The sequence below is a fragment of the Petaurus breviceps genome, unplaced genomic scaffold (genome assembly GCF_028583685.1).
Source record: "Petaurus breviceps papuanus isolate PSGF00001 unplaced genomic scaffold, PetGlider_PUasm1.0 172, whole genome shotgun sequence".
NCBI classification, from domain to species: Eukaryota; Metazoa; Chordata; class Mammalia; order Diprotodontia; family Petauridae; genus Petaurus; species Petaurus breviceps.
Genome location: NW_027185755.1, coordinates 2,820,970 through 2,831,729, shown reverse-complemented (window position 1 = coordinate 2,831,729; position 10,760 = coordinate 2,820,970). Strand labels below are relative to the sequence as shown.

The following is a 10,760-nucleotide window of genomic DNA, read 5'->3' as shown; positions in this document are numbered from 1 at the left end:
TAAGATATTGGGCCTGAGCTTGAGTAAACTTTAATTGGACTTGGGTTTGGAACAGAGATGCATCATTCCCTTTTCCTGCCTGTGTCTGTATGTTAGTTGTTGCAGGTTCATTCATTCCTTGCTTTCATACCTAGATTTTCAGCTGCTCCTCAGTCCTTGGATGGGAATAATGGGTCACTCAGGAGGCTCAGCTGGCATCCCTGACTCCCTAGTGCAGTAATTATGGTCTGAATCCCAATGTATATAGAGGCAGAGTAGCCCATCTCTTAGAACAGGAGCCATTTGCTGGAGAACAATGGTCCAGGCTCCTTCCTGCCTTTGTCCCACATACACAGAGTAGAGGAAGGTACTTCAGGTACTGTGCTGATGTGCACTTCAAGGATGGAGATAAGGGAGAATCAGAAATATATACTCCATTGGAAGTGGTAAGGATAGTGTGGCAGTGGGGCTGCAGAAATCAGTCCTAGCATCCATGGGGCTGCAGCTCTTGGAGCTTGGGAGTAACTTGGTTGAAGAGAGAAGCTTTTATAACCACTGTTCCTTTACCCCCAGGAGTACAATCTATACCTTTCCCCTTCCCCTCCGTCCCTAGAGAACAAGGCAGGTGGGGGTACCCTAGAAGAGAAGGGTTCAGGGCCTCATCAGCAGGTACTTTAAGAGGCAGAGAAAATTATGGGCTCCTGAGTTCCAACCTCCAACCTTCTGCTCTGGGGGCACTCCATACAGTCCATGAAACTGGAGGACCATTTGGGTTGACAGCCTCACTCTTAGAAGCCCAAGGTTGGCACTTTAACAGTCTTGGGGTGGGGGTCTGGAGTTATTTCCTCTTGAGTAACTTGCCAACCCTGAGCAGGTAAAAGGAGATGGATACTAGGCCTAGGATTTGGGATGAAAAAAACTAAGGCAGAGGGTATCCCTTTGCTGTTCCTTGTGGCTTAGGGGAAAGGTCAGGATAAGTGTCTCTCGTCTAAATTAGGAGAGTTGGAGAGAGTAGGAATTAGGAAGATATAATCTGCGCTTGCTGAAAATGCTGCATAGAATGTACATTAGGTTCATTAGGTCTCTGCATCCCCTCAGCTCCAGCCAAATCTTCTTCCGGTCCCTCGGCTCTCACCACAAAGGCTCGAAGCTGCCAAGGCAGTCCTCAGATCCCTTTGAACACTAGAGACACAAAGCTACAAAGTCAGCACTTCTGCAGGAGCTGGAGGCAGCCCCTCCATCTCAGCACTGGACCTGGGGGCCCTTCCAGCCTCCCCCGCTCTCGGGGTCATAGGGCAGGTGTCTCCAGGAGAGGGCCAGACTCCTGTTCCTGCTGAACTGAGCCAGTTTATCCAAAGCAACTGTGTTTCAGCTCAGTAGGCACAGGAGGCAGAGCCCAGTGAGACAGACTGGATGAAGAGCAAGGTGGCCAAGGGTAGGGGGGCAAGGGGGGCGGAACTTAGCCACTGTGAACACAATATGATGCTGACTCTGTTCACAAGGCAGCTAAGTCCTGCTCCTCAGGCCAGGCTGGGCTCTATCGCCCCACAAATATGCACCCATACACACATACTAGTTAGTAGTGGACCCGGCAGCTCCAGCAGCAGGGCCAGTGGTCAGTTGGAAATCCCTGGCAATGTGATTTGTGGCAGTAATCAAATCCCATCCCCAGGAACCCCAGCCGGCCAAGGCTCAGGGTGCTGGGTCCAGGACTGTTGAGGAAGCTGGCACCTAGGGAAGAGAGAACAAAGACAATGAAAAGGAAGGAAAAAAGTATCAACTGTTCACTCTGATTCCCATAATACCGGGCAGAATCAGCCTTCCTCCTGCCCGTCTCAGCCTCTTAGGGCTCCACTTTCCTCATCTGTAAAATTAGAGGATTAGACCAGAGGCCTACTAAGGACCCTTCCAGCTATAGTTCTGTGATCCTGTGATCTTCCCCTCTTGGGCCCAGAGAAAATGCTCTTTGCCAGCCTAAATATCCCTGCTCCCAATCTATGATGGAGCCCCTTCCCCGAGCAGGAGCTTGGGCAGTTAGGTGTGGGAAGCCCCTCTAGTTCTAGTAGTCCAAGATCCAAAGCAAGGGCCAAGGAATTCTTCCAGAGGCATGCATCTGGATAAAGCTCCCTCTCTGCAGGGAAAGAAAAGCCGATGTGCAGAGGCAGCTGGTGGAAAGAACAGAAAACCACTGACCTCTGGTGAAGGTTGGGCAGGGGAGTGGGGCATGTCTTAGGTAGGACCTAGGGTTCTCAAAGTCCTGGATACCAGCTTTCCCTTCTACTCACCCCCAGCCCCAGTGGGCAGAGGGAAGACACATCCTCACTCTCCAGCTGGAAAGGCCAAACAGGGCTACAGAGAAAGGAAGAGAAATTGGGCGGCAGGCAGGCAGGGTGAGGAAGTGATCTCACACCAGCTGGCGCCGTTTCCTAGAAGCCCAAAGAGGAGGAGGAAACCACCAGAGCCTCCCCCCAGCTTCTGTCATGGCCCCATGGCTGGGCCTTAACCCTCTCCCTGGTGGAGCATGGTCCTTTTTGGGAGATTTATAGTCAATAGTACTTCTTTCTTAACATCTCCAACCGGATCCTCTCCTTGCCTATGGATTTAGCTAGCCATGCCTAAAGCCAATAGGGAACAGCACCAGAGAGCAAAGAGCAACAGATTCAATGGGTGGGGGAAAGATACCATTCCCAAGTGGATTAGTATTTGGGGAAAGATACCCAGTAGCCTCTACCCTTCACCTTAAGACACCAACAACCCAGGACACTTCTTTTCCCAGGATGAGTATTGAATCAGCAGGGCAAAGTTTAGTCCAGCCAGGAATGGGCTGGAAACAGAGACCCCCCAGCTTCCTGCCTCCTGCCTCCCAGCACCCGCCCTGCCCCAAGCTGCCTCCGGAAGTGAGGCAGCACATTGGTGTCCTGGGGAACAGAACAGAACGGGAAGGGCGGCCATCTGGCCCGGCCCGTTTCCTGTGGGGTTTCCCCTGCACACAGCCATGGACCTGGCCAAGGCCCACCCTGTCCCAGCAGACAAGACAGCCTTCTCCTCCAAAGCTCCCTACCCCTGATAGCCCTGCTCTACTAGACCTCAATGACCTTGACCCTGGTCCAGTGAGATAGGGACAGGACACTTGTTTCCATTTAGGCCCCAGGCCCAGCAAATAGGCAGGTGGGGATCCAGGGGAAGGGTATGGGAATGTCTCAGAGCAGGCAGGCCCAGTCTAGAATGGAGGACAATTTAAATGAAGCTCCCAGGAAAGTCTGAAGAGAGAAGGCAGGACACAGGAGTGACCACAAGATAGATATGTCCACAGGCACATTCAGAGTTCTCCCTACTCAGGCTCCCTAGGATGAATCAGGGGCAGCTTCTATCGCTGCCTCCAAACCCTGTCCCCACATACTTTCCACCCACTCCCTGGGCTGGATTGGAAAATACCAAACCATCCAGGCTCCACCCTGCCTCAGCCTGGCTGCCTGGGCTTGGGCCACAGGGCCAGGCCTGTCACTAATGCTTCAGACTAATGGGCTTAGATCCTCAGCAGAGACACCACAAAGCAGGAGCTGGGGCCCACACAGCAGATCTAACAAGGGGAACCCTCCTGGGGCTATTTCCCCAACCATTACCCTTCCCTTTAGAATGGGGCCTCTGACTGGAAATCATTCCCCTCAGCCTCCCTCCCACTGGCCAGCTGGTGAAGCAGTGGCCCCCTCCTCCCTCAAGGTGGGGCCTAGCCAGCTACACTGGAGAAGGCTGGAGTGTAGAGAGAGCCAGAATGGGTGATCTACCAACAGGGAAACCTGCCTAGGTCAAAGACAAGGGGGCAGCTTACCTGAGGGCCTCTCTGCTGGCTTGCACCCAGGCTAGTTATTATAGGGTCTTTTTTTGTTGTTGGGGGGGGGGGGAGTCACCATGGGGTCTGAATCACTGTATAAATGGGAAAACTAGGCAAAGCCATAGTTCCCACTCCATCTACTCCACCCTCATGATCTCTTGGTGGGGCAACAGAACCAGGTTCCCTTTGAAAAGTAAATATCCAGCCCCTAATCCATAGTGATAAGCCCAGGACAGGCCTAAATTTGATTCCCCAGTGAGAGGGACTTCTCCCTCTGACCCGCCCTCTTCATTGTCACTCTAGCATTTGATAAACAGTACGTTACTTACTTTGCTGTCATATAAAGGCCCCATTCCCTGTACTTCCAAGTCAAACTTCAGGGCAGGAGCTCTAGGGGAATTTTTCTGAGCCAGAGAAGTAGCTATAGCTATACCCCCACTCTCCCTTTCCCTAACTCATGAATGACAACTTTTTGAACCTGGTTCTAAGATCCAAGCCTGGGGTGGTACAGTTCCTTAGGCCTTCACCACCAGTTAAAACCAGGTCTGTGAGCATCTTCAGAACCCTGATTCCCTAAGACCCCATCCCTTGGGCCTCTCCCCACCAGAAGGAAATACAAGGACAATTCTGTCTGGAAGGGCAGGTTTTCCTAAAGAATAAATACCACCGATATTTGCATTCTGGGAGAACCTCCATGCCTCAGTGCCAAGTCTGGACATCCTAAGGAATCTGATGCCATCTTTGCGCAGGACCAGTGCTTGAAGTGACCACACTCAAAGTGGTATTAGGGGGATAGCCTCCAACCAAGGTCCTAGAGTCCCTAGGGTTTCGCCCTCTCCTTTGACCCAGGGACATCAAGCCTCCCCTCCACTGACTACTACCAAGGATTCCCAACTTCTAGAAGCACCATCTTTGACTGTAGGAAGATTAGGAATTCGGTTAGCTTCTCCAGAAAGAGAAAATGGGGAAGCCCTGGGCTGGAAAGGATAAAGAAGACCCTTGGCACTCCATGCACTTTCCTATACATCAGCTTACTGTATACTCTTTACTTTACAGGTGGGGAACCCCAAGACCAGAAAAATTCAGAGGCACGCTAAAGATTACACAGTGAATTCAGGACAAAGCCAAGCCTGGACATCAAGAGAAATTCCAACTGGGAAGAGAGCATTTATCAGAAGGATGGGGTTAGTGGTAAGTAGTTCCCAGTGGGGCAAGAGGACCTCACCTTTGGGGGAAAGAGATGGCCTGGCGTACAGTCATTAGTGAAGAATAAGGTTCAGGGCACACTGGGTCTGGGATTGCTCTGAGGAATGCCTCCCCCCTCTCCCACCCAGCAACCTTTTGTACATGCCACAGCAAGGGTTCGATAAAGGGAGAGGGTTCACCATCCCAACAGCTTTATAGGAGACATTTAGAAAAGGATCTGGGGTGTGGTTTTGTTCAAAGCATGCTTTGAGATCTACAAAAGTCTATTACCCCCAGGGTGGGTGGACTGCCTCCCCTCCTCCACTCCCTGTACCAAAGAAGCCAATTAATCCACAGGCTGGGGGGGGGGGAGGGTTGGATGGGGGAGGCAGGCATTGCAGCTGTATCCATCTCAGAACATCTGGTCTCCAGTTGTGACAGGCATTGAGTGGGCCCCAAGGTGTCCAGAGATGCCCCCTAAGGTTGATGATCTTAGTGTCAATGTTCAGAGAAATGTACATCAAAGGAAATTAGGTCCATGTAGACGCCACCCCCGAGGACTTGCCCAGTCATGTATGTGGCCTGTGTGTGTCAGGAGCCTGGCATAGTTTCCCTAGGGCTGACCCTGTAAATCAGGAGCTTCTGAACAGGGGTTTGGGGGGTGTGGTGAGAGCAGGGCAGCTGGGGAGCAAAGCAGACCTCAAGGGGGCCAGCAGAGGGGGGAAGCAGGAAGGCTTGAGCCTGGATCCCAGGCCCATATATTCCTAAGTATGTGAATCCTCAGTGTAGGATCCAGAAAGCTGTGTCTTTAAATCAAGGAGAGGTGCCCCAGCACCCTCCCCCTGCTTCAGAGCCCAGACAGGAAAAGTTGCTTTTCCTTCTGGGAGAACAGGCAGAGGGGGGGAGTCTGGGGACTTGGGAACTGGGGGTGGGGAGAGGAGTTAAGACAACCTGGGAGCCTCCACCCCTGCCTCAAAACCCAAAGATGAGTTATTTATACTTATAGATACAGCCATATCCCTCACCCCAAAGGTCCTCCAGCACTCCCACTAGCAGATTACTAGTTCAGAGCTGTGGCCCCTACAGTGATATACTGAATGGAGCCATCCAGACTCTCACTCCAGGGTCCTATTTTAAACAAGGATGGATTTGTCATGTGCCAGGGTTAGTGGTCAGTCTGGGGCCAAGGTTAGAAGATCAGTTTAAGGTCATGGATGAGAGTTTTTCCCTTTGTGAAGATAAGTGGACCACATGGGGATCAAAATCTTGGCCTCGATCCTCTTCCCTCCCCCAACTTCTCTATTGTCTGTACCCAAGGGCTAAACTGGTGTTGGGGCTCCAGCCTATGGAGTCATCTTCCTGGACATACGAGGCAGGGCCCTCATGACCTTGAACCAATCACTTCCCTCCCTAGAGAAGAGGGGAGAGCAAGGTTCCTGACAGCATAGATGTGTCATCTTAAACCCTGAACATCCGTGGCCCCCACTGGGATGTCTGCAAGAGAGGACACACCATTCTGAGGAAAGCAAGTGTCCTCAGGCTCTCAAAGGGCAAGAGAGCTCCCCAGCTTGGGGGCTTTTTGGGGAGACAACACCCCTATATTTCTGTATGGCACTTGGATACAGGTGGCATAAGTACTTTCATCCCCACTTTGCAGGTGGAGAAACAAGCTCAGAGAAGTTGTGATTCTGAGTTCAAGGTCAGATAGCTACTGTCAGAACAGGGATTCGAATCCAGGTCTCCTGATTCCAAATCCCATGCTATTTATCACTACACAACACCCTGAAAGGAATTTTTTCCTTCTACAAGTTGTCACAGGCATGTGGGGTTGAGAGTATGTAACAGTCCATCTGGGTTCAACCCCAAAGCCTCCTTAGAGATTGCTATGCAGACTGCTCTCAATCTTGACCCCATAGGAGTTGAGGACTTAGGTCAAGTTGACTAGGGATGTGTCAACTGGTGGTCTTTGATAGACCACACCCAAGCTGTGGCCTGACTGGATATGACCTGAGAGTAATTTTACTACTGCCACCCCAGGAAAACCCAAGACACCCACTCAAGTTATAAGTGACCCAAAGTCTTCAGTCCATGGTGAAGGAGGGGAAATTTGGCCCAAAATTCACTGCCACCTCCCTCTAAAGTCCCTCTCAAGCTCATACCTGAGCCAGCATTCCCTGAGCCCCTACCTGACCCCTGGTGGCCTAGTCACACAGACAGACAGACAAAGCTCCAGGTTATGAGGGGTTGGGGGGGGGGTCCTGTTGGGAGAGAGCTCTAGCAAGAAATGGGGGAGAGAGGTAATGCTCTGGAGAGCACTGACATCCCCTTCCCCCGTTCCCCCATACCAGGTCCTCAGAGGAACCCGGAGGAATGCCCAGGATGGAATCTCCCTACACCCTCATGAGCACATCCCCCCACCCCCAGATTCCTGCCCCAAGGCTTTTGCGCAACGTCTGCCCCTTCTCACAACCAGTCCCGGCTGGGTGGGGCGGCCCTTAAAGAACTTGAAAGGAGTTGGGGCCGTGGATGGGGGAGGGGACCAGTGCTTCCGGCGCCTGGGTGGCCCCCAGGAGAACCCCAAGCCGTCTGAGGGGCGCGCACCAAGCTGGGGTCTCTTCTGTTTCCAGGCGCCTGGCCGGGGTCCCAAGACTGGCGGACCACGCCGCCTGTCCCGCTAACCAGACGGGGGAGACTTGGCTTCAGGCGCCCGCGCCCATGCCCTCCTCCCCCGCAGTCTCGGTGCCAGCCCGGGACTGAGGACCGTGCCAGGGGCGGAGGCGGGAGGGCTAGGGAGAGCGCCCAAAGCAGGCGAGGGCGCCGCGAACATACCTCTCTTCCTTTCCCTGCCAGCCGCCCTCCAGGGGGCCCACACCCTTCCCGGGGCGGCCACCCCCCGCCCGCCCCCATACCCACCTTTGCCCCACCGGGCCTCCTTGGCCTGGCCCGTCCCGGCCTGTAGCCCGCTCCTCCCGCCAAGAAGTCAGTCCCGGGAAAAGTAGTGACGACCGCTCCCTCTTCCACTTACCGGGCCGAGCCTGCGAGCTCCGGGAGCGGGCGGACAAAGTAGGAGACGGACGGGCCGGGGGCAGACGGGGGCAGGCCTACCGACTGGTCCCCACCCTAGTCACTGGCTGTCCGGCTCGAAGAAGAAATCCTTTTTAAAACCTTCGCCGTCTCCTCCCTCCTCATTACCGCCGGGGAGAGGGAGAAGGAGGGAGCCGGGAGGGAGGGATGGGGGCGGGACGGGAGGGGCGGGGCCGCCGCCACTGTCCTGGGGACCCAGAGCAGAGCCCGCCTCCTCCCTCCACTGTACCGCGCCCCTCGGGCCCACCGCCCAGCCCCGGACCCAGTCCTCGACCCTTGTGGCCAGTTCTGGCCTGCTCTCAATGTCCATCCCTAGCTGTTCTTAAGTGAGTCCCCTGGTCCGGTGTCTTCACCTGCCCCTAAATCTGACTCTCACCCCTTCACCAACTTTTTCCCTGCCTCTATTTCTGCCTTCACCTCTCTCAGCCGTTTTTACTACAACATGTCTTTCTCCAAGTCCCTAAGTGCCAACTCTTTCCATGTCCCTAACTACCGCAGGTAACTCTGTCACCAGCTCTGCCCTTGTCCCTCCTTCCCCACTCACTGTGGATAATTCTGTCCTTTCCAGCTCTTTCCCTGCCTTTGCAGGGACTATCACTGCCTATAGCTTTTTTCCTGTTTCTGTTGTCCATGCCCCAAACTCTCTCCCCATTCCCATCTCTGTCCCTTATTTTGACCCTTCCCTATTTCTTTCACTGCCTCCAACTCTCTCCTTACCCCAACTCCTTCCATGTCCCTAATTCCCTCCGTTTTTCTTTCACTGCCTTGGACCTCAGGACCTGCCACTGGGGGATGGGCATGGTTGATTCCAGGGTAGGTGCTGCTCCTCCTTCCTTGACCCTGACATAATCTTCCCTGCCTTCTTATGAAATCCATGTTTCTTTACTCTTGCTAGAGGTGCTGTCTGTCCTGGGCTGAGGACTCCAAAGATCACCTGGGCACGGTGGATGGGAGTCTTTTGTATAATTTATAGATAATGGGGATTTTCATTCTGTAGGGCCCCAAGACTTTCCTCACTGACCTGTCCAGGTGGGCCTTCAGCCTCTTATCCAGCCTGAGAACCATAAATCTAGAAGTGGAAGAGACCTTAGCAACCATCTAGCCCCAATCCTCTTTTACAGATGAAGAGACTGAGGCCCAGAGGAGCCCAGTGATGACCAAAGTCTTCTTGAATAATTCAGTGGTTTTGTTCATCCTCTACCAATGCAGATAGAAACTGCTGTTATGACCCAAAATCCATCATCCTGCAGCCAGCACTTTGATGAGATTCTCCAGATTTAGCTAAGCCTTCCTCAGACAATTGTCCATCAGCAGACCTGTACTCAAAGGAATACAAATGGATAACCCTGCCTTCCTGAGCTTCTGCTCAGCCAGCTCAGCCCTCAAGAATCAGGGTAGCCTCCTTGTTTCCATAAGGTACCAAAGGACAACTTTAGTGCCCAGTATCGCTTGTCATTAACAGAGCCAGGTCCTCTAAGCCTTGGTGGGACCTGGTCCTGGTATTCCCTTTTCCTTCTCATTCTATTCCAATAGTTTCTCCCTCTCTTTTCTCCCAACTACACACCCTGGGGTTCCTTGGAGAGTAATAGCCATCTCTGTATTAGCCCACTGATATTTTTATCTCCCCCCCTCATTCCCAGAGCCTGTAGGACATTCAGAAGTCACAGGCTTGGTGCTGGGAAGGCCTTACGAGAGACTTGTGTCCTATCTTGTGGGTAGTGGCAGAAAAAAACTGCACCATCGTTTCAGGGAAGCCAAGTTACTCAGGTTGGCAATTGGTAGGTGGGGGTGGGAGCCCTAAAGCCAGGGGAAGGTCATTCAGGATCCTCAGTAGAGAAGTACTCCCAGGTACCATCAGGACATACACATCAGCTTACCTCACTCATCTCTGGAAGCCTCCTAACAGTACCTAAGGTGGTTCCTACAGAAGGAGTGGCCTAGTGGGGGCCAGAGGGCCCTTGGGATTAATGGATGGGGGGTGCAGCTGAGGTGAAATTGAAATGGAAAGCAACTATGATCAGTATGATTCAACTCCCTTTCTCCTGCCCTTTTCCCTCTAAGTTGTAGGAACCAACAGTAGAAAATTGTATTGGCGGGTGGAGATAAGAGATGGGTGACTTAGACCTTGGTCCTTGGGTGGGACTGCCATAGTCCCTGGGGGAAAGGAAATGGCCTTGGTCACCCCTACCCAGCCCTTTCTCCCTAGCAGGTTTTGTAGGCAGGTTTTCTTCTAGAACTCTCATGACATCAAACTTAACTAGCATCTCACCTATCTGATGGCTTCTGTCCTTCCCACAAACTGAATTCTGTAGCCCCTTCATAAAGGGGAGCCCTGGAATGGCATGGTTTGGGATCCAGATGAACATCCTCATGTGCCCTCTTCTATGTTGGCCCAGGGCAAGTGACTGTGCCTGGTAGGCAGTACCCAACAGGTTGGGGCATGATGGGGAGCAGATCCAGCCTCCAGGAGCCTAAGGGAAGAATAAGAATGGCACAGAATTCCCCCACTCAGGGTGGGGCCCAGCCCCCAGGGCACACCTGCCCCACCTCTCACCTGTTCCCCTTATTCCCTCCTCCATCCCCTACTTCACCCTTGGTGTCTGGAGCCCCTATGGACTACATTGCCATTTCCTCACTCCCCATCAAGAACCACCCTCCTTCCCCCAGCATAGTAGAGGCA

General features: G+C 53.0%; 1 long non-coding RNA gene across 2 annotated transcripts; it reads right to left on the bottom strand.

The window, feature by feature from the left end:
* On the bottom strand, positions 1-8,186 carry LOC138157399 (uncharacterized). 2 transcript variants are annotated; one of them, XR_011167396.1, is made up of 3 exons: positions 8,022-8,186; positions 1,553-1,710; positions 1-1,161 (listed from the first exon to the last, which is right to left on the bottom strand). It is a non-coding gene; the product is annotated as an uncharacterized lncRNA (long non-coding RNA). The 2 variants fall into 2 exon arrangements; XR_011167395.1 differs by having other exon boundaries at positions 1,553-8,186.
* Between the last annotated feature and the right edge of the window lie 2,574 nt (positions 8,187-10,760).